We start from the raw sequence: 12254 nt of genomic DNA, 5'->3' as shown, positions 1-12254 counted from the left end.
GTGTAAAGTCAGATAGCTAGATGTAACATAACTCTTCCCACATTGATCACAGCTATAAGGTTTCTCTGTTGTGTGTGTTTTCTGATGTTTAGTCAGATTGGAAGATGTAGTAAAACTCTTCCCACATTGAGTACAGCTATAAGATTTCTCTCCTGTGTGAATTAGCAGGTGTGTTTTCAATGAATATGATCTAGAGAAACTCATTCCACAATGAGAGCAGTGGTACGGCTTTTCTCCTGTGTGGATTCTCCGGTGTATTTCAAGTTCTGATTTAGATTTGCAGTTCTTCTCACAGTCAGAGCAGCAGTAAGGATTATTCAATGTGGGTCTCTGCTGGTGTTTCTTGAGGTGTTCTGATCTGGAGAGACTCTTCTCTGCCCTGTCAGCATCATGATCTTGTTGAGACTCCCCAGAGGACCCAGGATAGTCACATCTCTCTCCTGTGTGAACGACAAAATTAAACAGATGGTTAAAGTCCCACAACAGCAGAAATCCACTCTTTATTTGAGGTCAAAGGTGATGCCCAGAGTGTACCCATGAAGTTGTACAACAATTGACATCTGTTAAATTATTTGACAATTGTCTTAATACAGTCAAGTGAGCAGCAATAGTCATATTTTGTCTTGTTTTCACATTAGTAGTAACATTACATTTTTTTTTTACATTTTAGTCATTTAGCAGACGCTCTTATCCAGAGCGACTTACAGTTGTGAATGCATACATTTCATGCCTTTCCCCCCCCCCCCGTGGGAATCGAACCCACAACCCTGGCGTTGCACACACCATGCTCTACCAACTGAGCCACATGGAAGGCCATCAATAACTACTGGAAGATCCTAACAGTAACACACACGTACTGTAGGACCGATAACTTCACCTAACAACATAGACCTACTGTAGGACCCATAACTTCACCTAACAATAACATAGACCTACTGTAGGACCCATAACTTCACCTAACAACAGCATAGACGTACTGTAGGACCCATAACTTCACCTAACAACAACATAGACGTACTGTAGGACCCATAACTTCACCTAACAACAACATAGACCTACTGTAGGACCCATAACTTCACCTAACAACAACATAGACCTACTGTAGGACCCATAACTTCACCTAACAACATAGACCTACTGTAGGACCCATAACTTCACCTAACAATAACATAGACCTACTGTAGGACCCATAACTTCCCCTAACAACAGCATAGACCTACTGTAGGACCCATAACTTCACCTAACAACATATACCTACTGTAGGACCCATAACATCACCTAACAACAACATAGACCTACTGTAGGACCCATAACATCACCTAACAACAACATAGACCTACTGTAGGACCCATAACTTCACCTAACAACAGCATAGACCTACTGTAGGACCCATAACTTCACCTAACAACAACATAGACCTAATAACAGACTCTAAAGGAGAGAAAAAACGATTTGACAGAGGAGAAGGGGTACAAAAATCAAGAAATTATCTCTTTCAAGGACAGTCTCACAAAAACCAAGCATTCTTGCATTCTTACTAAACTCTGATTTACCTCCCCAAAATATCTCTGCACAACGTCTATTTACACCTCTTCTGGATGGAAACTACAAATGTAATGGCTGCGCTCAATGCAATGGCACTTATAAATGTAGATCCTTCAAACACCCCCAAACAGGGAAACAGATCCCAATCAAAGGTGTTATCACGTGCACCACTAAGGCAGTTATTTATCTTAGAACTTGTCCTTGTTCTAAAATCTATATGACGTATCCAGTTGCGACCCACTTTTTGGAAGCGAACCCCTTGATTTCGTCCCTACATTATATCGGCATCGAACACGTCACCCTCCCTAGGAGAGGGGGTGACCTCGACAATTTATTGTTAAAAACAAGAGGCTGCCTGGATCTTAAATTTAAAGAGCCTTGCTCCCGTCGGTCTCAACGTAGCCATTATTGTAATATTGCTATTCATTGTAAATGTTTGTAGGTCTATGTATCCATTATTGTAATATTGCTATTCATTGTAAATGTTTGGAGGTCTATGTATCCATTATTGTAATATTGCTATTCATTGTAAATGTTTGGAGGTCTATGTATCCATTATTGTAATATTGCTATTCTTTGTAAATGTTTGGAGGTCTATGTATCCATTATTGTAATATTGCTATTCATTGTAAATGTTTGGAGGTCTATGTATCCATTATTGTAATATTGCTATTCATTGTAAATGTTTGGAGGTCTATGTATCCATTATTGTAATATTGCTATTCTTTGTAAATGTTTGGAGGTCTATGTATCCATTATTGTAATATTGCTATTCATTGTAAATGTTTGTAGGTCTATGTATCCATTATTGTAATATTGCTATTCATTGTAAATGTTTGGAGGTCTATGTATCCATTATTGTAATATTGCTATTCATTGTAAATGTTTGGAGGTCTATGTATCCATTATTGTAATATTGCTATTCTTTGTAAATGTTTGGAGGTCTATGTATCCATTATTGTAATATTGCTATTCATTGTAAATGTTTGTAGGTCTATGTATCCATTATTGTAATATTGCTATTCATTGTAAATGTTTGTAGGTCTATGTAGCCATTATTGTAATATTGCTATTCATTGTAAATGTTTGGAGGACTATGTATCCATTATTGTAATATTACTATTCATTGTAAATGTTTGTAGGTCTATGTATCCATTATTGTAATATTGCTATTCATTGTAAATGTTTGGAGGTCTATGTATCCATTATTGTAATATTGCTATTCATTGTAGATGTTTGGAGGTCTATGTATCCATTATTGTAATATTGCTATTCATTGTAAATGTTTGGAGGTCTATGTATCCATTATTGTAATATTGCTATTCATTGTAAATGTTTGGAGGTCTATGTATCCATTATTGTAATATTGCTATTCATTGTAAATGTTTGGAGGTCTATGTATCCATTATTGTAATATTGCTATTCATTGTAAATGTTTGGAGGTCTATGTATCCATTATTGTAATATTGCTATTCATTGTAAATGTTTGGAGGTCTATGTATCCATTATTGTAATATTGCTATTCATTGTAAATGTTTGGAGGTCTATGTATCCATTATTGTAATATTGCTATTCATTGTAGATGTTTGGAGGTCTATGTACCCATTATTGTAATATTGCTATTCATTGTAAATGTTTGTAGGTCTATGTATCCATTATTGTAATATTGCTATTCATTGTAAATGTTTGGAGGTCTATGTATCCATTATTGTAATATTGCTATTCATTGTAAATGTTTGTAGGTCTATGTATCCATTATTGTAATATTGCTATTCATTGTAAATGTTTGGAGGACTATGTATCCATTATTGTAATATTGCTATTCATTGTAAATGTTTGTAGGTCTATGGAGCCAAATTGTATCTATGATCGTATGCTATCCATTTATGTTTTATATGTTCTATTTATATCTGTAAATTAACCAATGATATCAGGCCACACTCAGACATGATTACAGACACCTGTGTGTGTCCTTTGACACAATATAAACCAGTTACCTGCAGTGTTTGTCATTATACCCTGATGAAGACAGCTTGTCTGTGGAAACGTTGGTTATTAGGTTATTAAATTATTGCATCTGAGCTCCTAGAGTGTGAGGTTCTCCTTTTCTTTTTCAGGCCACCGGGGTCTGACAACGTGAATGGAAAATGACTGAGGATAATAGCGGACGACATTGCCACTCCTATTAACCATATGCTCAATATAAGCCTACTAGAAAGTGAGAAAACCCTACCTTGTCACAACACAACTGATTGGCTCAAATGCATTAAGGAAAGAAATTTCACAAATTAACTTTTAATTATTCATTTTTCTGTGACAAATGGTGAATTAGTTATTGATTTATACCACTTTTAAATGGAATTTTATAGATGATGTATTTCTATAAAATCAAAACTGGAATTTTTATTCAAAACAAAGGTTGTAAAAGTATGCTAGACATTTATATAATAAATCATACCTAGTTTAATGTTTCTGTGACAATCAATGAATTAGTTATTGATTTTTACAATTTTAATTATTTTGGCCAATGTCTGAATTTAAATCCAACTTTACTTTCATTGTCTAGGTCTTTCATTTGTCTAGGTCTCATTGTCTAGGTCTCATTTTTAGCCATCTTACTCATTGTTAAAGCCAGGACATTGTGATTAGGAAACTATGAGAACCACACAAAGTCCAGGGGGTGATCACGCTCTACCACTAAGTGTCAGTTTAGTTGGCCCACGTAAGACAGTCTCGTGTTACAATTGTATGTTTTAGTAGCATGAATTGTTCCTGTTCACACCGAGGTGAAGAGCGGAATAATTCAAGGAATGAATCCCAGCCTGACGCTCATCATCTGTGGAAGGTGGGACTTCCAGTCAGGCGCGGATTTCATTGGCCTTTTCAGGTGTGATTTTAGATCCTTCAACCGAAGTCGCGACTCCCCACAGTATGTTGTACCAAAGTTGACTGACCCTTAAGGGAACTACACTGCCATAAATACAAGGAAAGTCAAGTAGTGTTTCATTTAAAAAATATATATACACAAATCCGGCAAGGCACCAACTCTGAGAAGGGTTTAAAACAAAGGTTTCAAACAATTCATAAATGTTATGGAACGTAGGTATGTTTCGCCTTTAATGTAATGGCATTGAAAACAATGAAAAAAGGCGAATAGCTGTGTTTGAATACCCATACTAACATACTGTATACTACATACATAATGAGTATATACTACATACTATTAGTTAATTGTAGTATACTGTAACTACATACTTAATGAGTATATACTACATACTATTAGATAATTGTAGTATACTGTAACTACATACTTAATGAGTATATACTACATACTATTAGTTAATTGTAGTATACTGTAGCTACATACTTAATGAGTATATACTACATACTATTAGATAATTGTAGTAAACTGTAGCTACATACTTAATGAGTATATACTACATACTATTAGATAATTGTAGTATACTGTAACTACATACTTAATGAGTATATACTACATACTATTAGTTAATTGTAGTATACTGTAACTACATACTTAATGAGTATATACTACATACTATTAGTTAATTGTAGTAAACTGTAACTGAACCGTTTCCTTTCAGTTGAGGCTCTTCTCCTGTCTACCGGATGTTTATGCTGTTGCTATGCAACCTCTTGCTAGCTAGTTAGCATAACACATCACTAGTTACACATTTTACGACTTCAGGTGTGTTTTTTAATTAAATCTTGAATACCAGAATACTTCAAAAATTCAGACCGTTGTCAGGTTGTCCGTTTGTAAATTCAGCCCGTTTCGATCTCGGAGCCACTGGCCGCTCCGGCCGAGGAGTTGGGTTGATTTGACCGTTCTGACCTTAGCTTGCTAGCTACTTCCAGACACAAATGAGACTCTGACCATTTTACTCCCCTAGCAGAGCTGGTTAGGCAGTTTTCATGTTATCCAGAGTGACTGTAACTGTGCTGCTGGTAAACATTTAATTACAATTTTTGCCTACGTTTGCTGACACCTGGACATATTCAACGGGTGTTGAGTGCTAGTAAATTCATTATTCTGCTCTCTGGTACTCAGACGAGAGTGCTCTGAAATCTGAGTAGATAGCCAGAGCGAATTTATGAAAGCACCCAAATGTCCATTGAGAACGCACCCGACTATACCATTTAGCTAAGCTAAGGATGACAGGTATGTCATGACGTTGCCCTCTTTGAGTACAGGGAGGACAGTTGACACCCTCCCCCTTGCACCATCCCCCAACCTACCTCCCCCACCCAGGCCCTGTGTGAAGGGGTGGTAAAATTCTAGAGGAGAATCTCTTGCCACATGGCCCAGTTGAGACACAGAGGGGTTTCATAGAGAGACACAGGAAATTCTTCCAACTCACAGAATTGGGGAACCGAACGACATTTATGTTCTGGAGAAGGTATAAAAGATTGGTGAAGAATCCAGCTACGAACTGGTCCGCTTGGTACAATTTTGTGATACTCAGAAGAGACAATATTACCATAATACTGTTTATATAATAGCCTCAGCTATGGGACTTGCATCTAAATGGTTGTATAAAATGTATTAATAAGGATAAAGCTATTTGTAATACATTGAGATGCCATGTACTGATGTTAATGTGATAGAATGTATTTCTGTACCAGATTAAATCAGTCATCGGCACGCCCCCAGGGACACAGACAGGACCAGGCGTCATGTGACAAGCCTGTTCTATGTTCACGTATAAAACCCCACCCTGATTTACTTTCTTTAGACCAGCTTACCTCAGAAGAGAGAGCCAAGGTTTGACCCCCAATTCCTCTACTGAAAGTTAACTATACCACATGGTTAAACTTTTAGACTATCGAGACCGACAGAATAAGAACAAGTCTTTGATATTAATTATTAGTCTGCAGCTAAGTAAAATATATAATTGAACGCGAAGACCAACGAAACATCCATTCTATAACGACATTAATGAATGTCGCTTTGAAAGATCCATTCTAACCGTGAGAGAGAACTCTCCAACAGAACGACTCTCCAACAAGGATCCCGACGACACACTGAGCGTAAATATATATTGATTGCAATTCTTCCCGAATGAGTGAGCGTTCATGTGCAAAGGATTAGCATATCAATTGTTAATATTAATTAACTCTGTGTGCCTCCTCAGCTGCCCTTTTATGACCCTTTGTTTAACAAGACACCAGCCATGCCTGTTTAGCCCACAAGGGCACATTACTCTACCAATTCTTTGTGACGATAATTACTGTTTGTATGCTTTCTGTGAATTACTTAGTTTAGTAAATAAATGATTTTAAGACAATTGATGTATGGATGACTTTAGTAAAGGCTGGATTCGTGCAGATACAACAATTTACGACGTTTGGAATGAGACTGACGCGAGGTAAAATAGACCATTTAAACCAGAAGATAATCGGCCTATACTATAATATAATATATCAAATCAAATGTATTTATATAGCCCTTCGTACATCAGCTGATATCTCAAAGTGCTGTACAGAAACCCAGCCTAAAACCCCAAACAGCAAGCAATGCATGTGAAAGAAGCACGGTGGCTAGGAAAAACTCCCTAGGAAAAACTCCCTAGAAAGTATATAATGTTATAATATAGGAAAGTTATATTAGGAAAATTATAACTTTGTAATCTGAATATTTTCCTTGGTGCCCCGATCTCCTAGTTAATTACAATTAAACGATTAATCAGTTTAATCACGTGATAATAATTACAGGGAGTTATTGGACAAACATGTCTTCGGTTTAATTGTACCCCAAAGACACGACAGGTACAATCAAGTCAATAAACGTTGGGTAGTTAGTTAGATAGAATATAGTTAATATACTGGCAAGTTTGATGTATAAGTAGCCAACTAACGTCAGGTAGCTAGTTAAAACCTCACTGGGGTAGGGGGCAGTATTTTTACGTCCGGATGACAAGCGTGCCCGTAGTAAACTGCCTGCTACTCAGGCCCAGAAGGTAGGATATGCATATTATTAGTAGATTTTCTAAAACTGTTTGAATGATGTCTGTGAGTATAATGGGGGACCAGTACGGGGGGAAAAAATGTATGAAATGAAATGTATGCATTCACTACTGTAAGTCGCTCTGGATAAGAGCGTCTGCTAAATGACTAAAATGTAAATGTAAAATGTATAACAGAACATATGGCAGGCAAAAACCAGAGAAAAAATCCAACAAGGAAGTGTGGAAATCTGAGGTTTGTAGTTTTTCAAGTGATTGCCTATCATACAGTGTCTGTGGGGTCATTTTGCACTTCCTAAGGCTTCCACTAGATGTCAACAGTCTTTAGAATGTTGTTTCATGCTTCTACTGTGAATGGGGAGAGAATAAGAGGTCTTGGAATCAGATGACTGAGAAAATGACATGAGCTCAGTGGCACGCTCCAGTGAGAGTTAGCTGTGTTCCTTTTCCTTTATGAAGACAAAGGAATCGTCCGGTTGGAATATTATTGAAGATTTATGATAAAAACATCCTAAAGATTGATTCTATACATCGTTTGACATGTTTCTACGAACTGTAATATAACTTTTTTGACTTTTCGTCTGAACTTACTGCGCAAGCACAGTGCATTTGGATTACTCGACTGAACGTGCGAACAAAAAGGAGGTATTTGGACATAAAAATGGACTTTATCGAAACAAATTAACATTTATTGTGGAACTGGGATTCCTGGGAGTGCATTCCGATGAAGATCATCAATGCTATTTCTGAGTTTTGTTGACTCCACAAAATGGCAGGTTTGGTTTGGTGACTGTGCGCTGTACTCAGATTATTGCAAAGTGTGCTTTCGCTGTGAAGCTTTTTTGAAATCTGACACAGCGGTTGCATTAAGGAGAAGTGTATCTATAATTCTTTGAATAACAGTTGTATATTTTATCAACGTTTATGATGAGTATTTCTGTAAATTGATGTGCTCATTCACTGGAAGCTTTGGGAGGCAAAACATTTCTGAACATTACACGCCAATGTAAAATGGGGGTTTTGGATATAAATGTGAACTTTATCGAGCAAAACATACATGTATTGTGTAACATGAAGTCCTATGAGTGCCATCTGATGAAGATCATCAAAGGTTAGTGATTCAGTTTAGCTGTATTTCTGGTTTTTGTGACGCCTCCCTTTGCTTGGAAAATGGCTGTGTAGTTTTTCTTGTTTAGGTGCTGTCCTAACATAATCTAATGCTATGCTTTCGCCGTAAAGCCTTTTTGAAATCGGACACTGTGGTTGGATTAATGAGAAGTTTATCTTTAAAATGGTGTATAATACATGTATGCTTGAGAAATTTGAATTATGAGATTTTTGTTGTTTTGAATTTGGCGCCCTGCTATTTCAATGGCTGTTGGCGAGGTGAGACGGTAGCGTCCCACCTACCCCAGAGAGGTTAACATGTCGGTACATACTGCTGTAATAACATGCAAGCAAATTGTCAGCCAAAACATCGTGTACGGTAACTTACTTGAAAAGTAATTACTTTATTACATTGCTTAACATGTTCTTAACATTTGTCATAATTAGTTAAAGCAATTAATTTGTTTGGGCTCTCGGACTTTGACTGCATTTTTTCCGCCATTTTCTTCAAGTCTGAAAATGATGTGAAGCCACGCCCATTTCCTGAAGAATTGCATTATGGGCCCTAAAGTACTGCGTGTATACGTCATATTTTGGCGAATTTAGTACGACATCCGGGAACTTTTGGCATACTAACTACATCAACGACATCATCGATAAGAGACATTACTGTGCAGCCGTATTCATCGACCTGGCCAAGGCTTTCGACTCTGTCAATCACCACATTCTTATTATAGCAGAATCAACAGCCTTGGTTTCTCAAATGATTGCCTCGCCTGGTTTACCAACTACTTCACTGATAGAGTTCAGTGTGTCAAATCTGAGGGCCTGTTGTCCAGACCTCTGGCAGTCTCTATGGGGGTGCCACAGGGTTCAATTCTCGGGCCGACTCTCTTCTCTGTATACATCAATGATGTTGCTCTTGCTGCTGGTGATTCTCTGATCCACCTCTACGCAAACGACACCATTCTGTATACTTCTGGCCCCTCTTTGGACACTGTGTTAACTAACCTCCAAACGAGCTTCAATGCCATACAACTCTCCTTCCGTGGCCTCCAACTGCTCTTAAACGCAGGTAAAACTAAATGCATGCTATTCAATCGATCACTGCCCGCACCTGCTCGCCAGTCCAGCATCACTACTCTGAACGGCTCTGACTTAGAATAGGTGGACCACTACAAATACCTGGGTGTCTGGTTAGACTGTAAACTCTCCTTCCAGACTCACATTAAGCATCTCCAATCCAAAATTAAATCTAGAATCGGCTTCCTATATCGCAACAAAGCATTCTTCACTCATGCTGCCAAACACACCCTCGTAAAACTGACCATCCTACCGATCCTCGACTTTGGTGATGTCATCTCTAAAATAGCCTCCAACACTCTACTCAACAAACTGGATGCAGTCTATCACAGTGCCATCCGTTTTGTCACCAAAGTCCCATACACTACCCACCATTGCGACCTGTACGCTCTCGTTGGTTGGCCCTCGCTTCATACTCGTCGCCAAACCCACTGGCTACAGGTTATCTACAAGTCTCTGCTAGATAAAGCCCCGCCTTATCTCAGCTCACTGGTCACCATAGCAGCACCCACTCGTAGCATGCGCTCCAGCAGGTATATCTCACTGGTCACCCCCAAAGCCAATTCCTCCTTTGGTCGTCTTTCCTTCCAGTTCTCTGCTGCCAATGACTGGAACGAATTGCAAAAACCTCTGAAGCTGGAGACTCACATCTCCCTGCCTAGCTTTAAGCACCAGCTGTCAGAGCAGCTCACAGATCACTGCACCTGTACATAGCCCATCTGTAAACAGCCCATCTATCTACCTACCTCATCCCCATACTGTTTATTTATTTATCTTGCTCCTTTGCACCCCAGTATCTCTACTTGCACATTCATCTTCTGCACATCTACCATTCCAGTGTTTAATTGCTATATTGTAATTACTTCACCACCATGGCCTATTTATTGTCTTAACTTACCTCATTTGCACTGACTGTATATAGACTTTTTGTTTTCTTTTGTTCTACTGTATTATTGACTGTATCTTTTGTATATTCCATGTGTTGTTGTATGTGTCGAATTGCTACGCTTTATCTTGGTCAGGTCGCAGTTGCAAATGAGAACTTGTTCTCAACTAGCCTACCTGGTTAAATAAAGGTGAAATAAAAATCATACTCTGACCAATAAGCATACTATATACTCAATTCACGTCACAAATAGTATGGTTAGTATGAGTATTCTAACACAGCTAATGACTTATCAACAGCTCTAACAATTTGACCCCCACAGGAAATCTACACTGGCAGTTATAGAAAGACCCATTTACTATATAACCATTGATTCTTGAAGAATATAACTTATAAACACCTCAAATATTTCAACTGTATTACCCCATCAGAAACCAAAACATAAGCTCATAAAACGCCACTGTTTGTCAACAAGCACTGTATAGCCTTGAAATCTTGTTTAAAACTATCATTTTGACCTTATGGATGGCCAGTGCTTGTATTTATAGTGTAGTCAATTCAGGGGGTTGCCCTGAGCTGGACTCAAACCTGGGTCCAGCAACTGTCAAGCCAACACCTTATAACTGTTACACCAAGACGCCTGAACTTCTTGACGAGGTCATTAGGTTTTGGGTTACGGTTGCTACAATAGCTTTCTCTATGCATTTGAGTGGTTACATTTCTCCTTCCCCCATCCCTCAGCTGTTTACCAAACCAAGTCTCTGGGCTGACAATTTTTTGCTATTTAAATCCTAGGTTACCCCTATAAAATAGCCGCACATCTATCAACCAATCTGCAGTTCAAACAATAACAAAGCTGTCATTCCACCACTAGTTTGGTTATAAGATGACGATGGGGCTGGAGAAATGTAACTACTCTCAAATTCATAGACAGACCTACGGATGCAAGCACTGACCATCCATGATATCAACATTATAGTTTTAACCATGTTGAGGCTATACAGTGTTTGTTTATCATTTACATTGTTTCTAAACATTGGAGTAAAAAAAGCTTATTTGTAGTTCTGATGGGGTAAACAATTGAACTAAGCTCATGAGGCATGTGTTATATTTTTCAAGAATCAATGGCTATAAATAAATTATTTAAAAAGTCTAAATATGGATGTAGCTATTGCATATTTCCCCTTTAACACCACACATCAGTTCAACAACTGCAGAGTTTGTGCCTCTGTATTTAAGACAGTACTTACTAGTGTTAATCAGGGCCCGGTCATCGTTAGAACCATTGGACGCCTTAACATGCCTTTGGGAAACCGAGCCCAGATATCCCGTTTCATCCTCTTCATCCTCTTCTTCCTCCAATGTGACAGCAATCTCCTCCTCCTCCTCTTTCACTCCATAAACAGCATCCTCCTCTTCTTTTACTGTAACATCCTCCTCCTCTTTCACTCTGAACGCGTCTTCCTCTTCTTTCACTGTAACGTCTTTCTCTTCTTCTTTCACTGTAACAGCATCACCCTCTACTTGTTTTTGTATTGTGACATCCTCTTCCTCCTCTTTCACGACAACGTTCAGCCACAGACCCTCTTTCTCCGTCCAGCAGGCCTCTTCTTTAGCAGGAGGAGAGTAGCTCAGTGAGCTCATGTTCG

At 38.3% G+C, this 12254-nt stretch overlaps 1 long non-coding RNA gene across 1 annotated transcript; it reads right to left on the bottom strand.

Annotated features, from left to right (window-relative positions):
- Positions 1-217: 217 nt before the first annotated feature.
- LOC115186377 (uncharacterized) lies at positions 218-11897 on the bottom strand. Its single transcript, XR_003875729.1, has 2 exons — positions 11856-11897; positions 218-440 (listed from the first exon to the last, which is right to left on the bottom strand). It is a non-coding gene; the product is annotated as an uncharacterized LOC115186377 (long non-coding RNA).
- Positions 11898-12254: the final 357 nt, after the last annotated feature.

This window comes from Salmo trutta, unplaced genomic scaffold, assembly GCF_901001165.1.
Source record: "Salmo trutta unplaced genomic scaffold, fSalTru1.1, whole genome shotgun sequence".
Taxonomy (NCBI): Eukaryota; Metazoa; Chordata; class Actinopteri; order Salmoniformes; family Salmonidae; genus Salmo; species Salmo trutta.
This window is presented reverse-complemented; position numbering and strand designations above follow the sequence as displayed.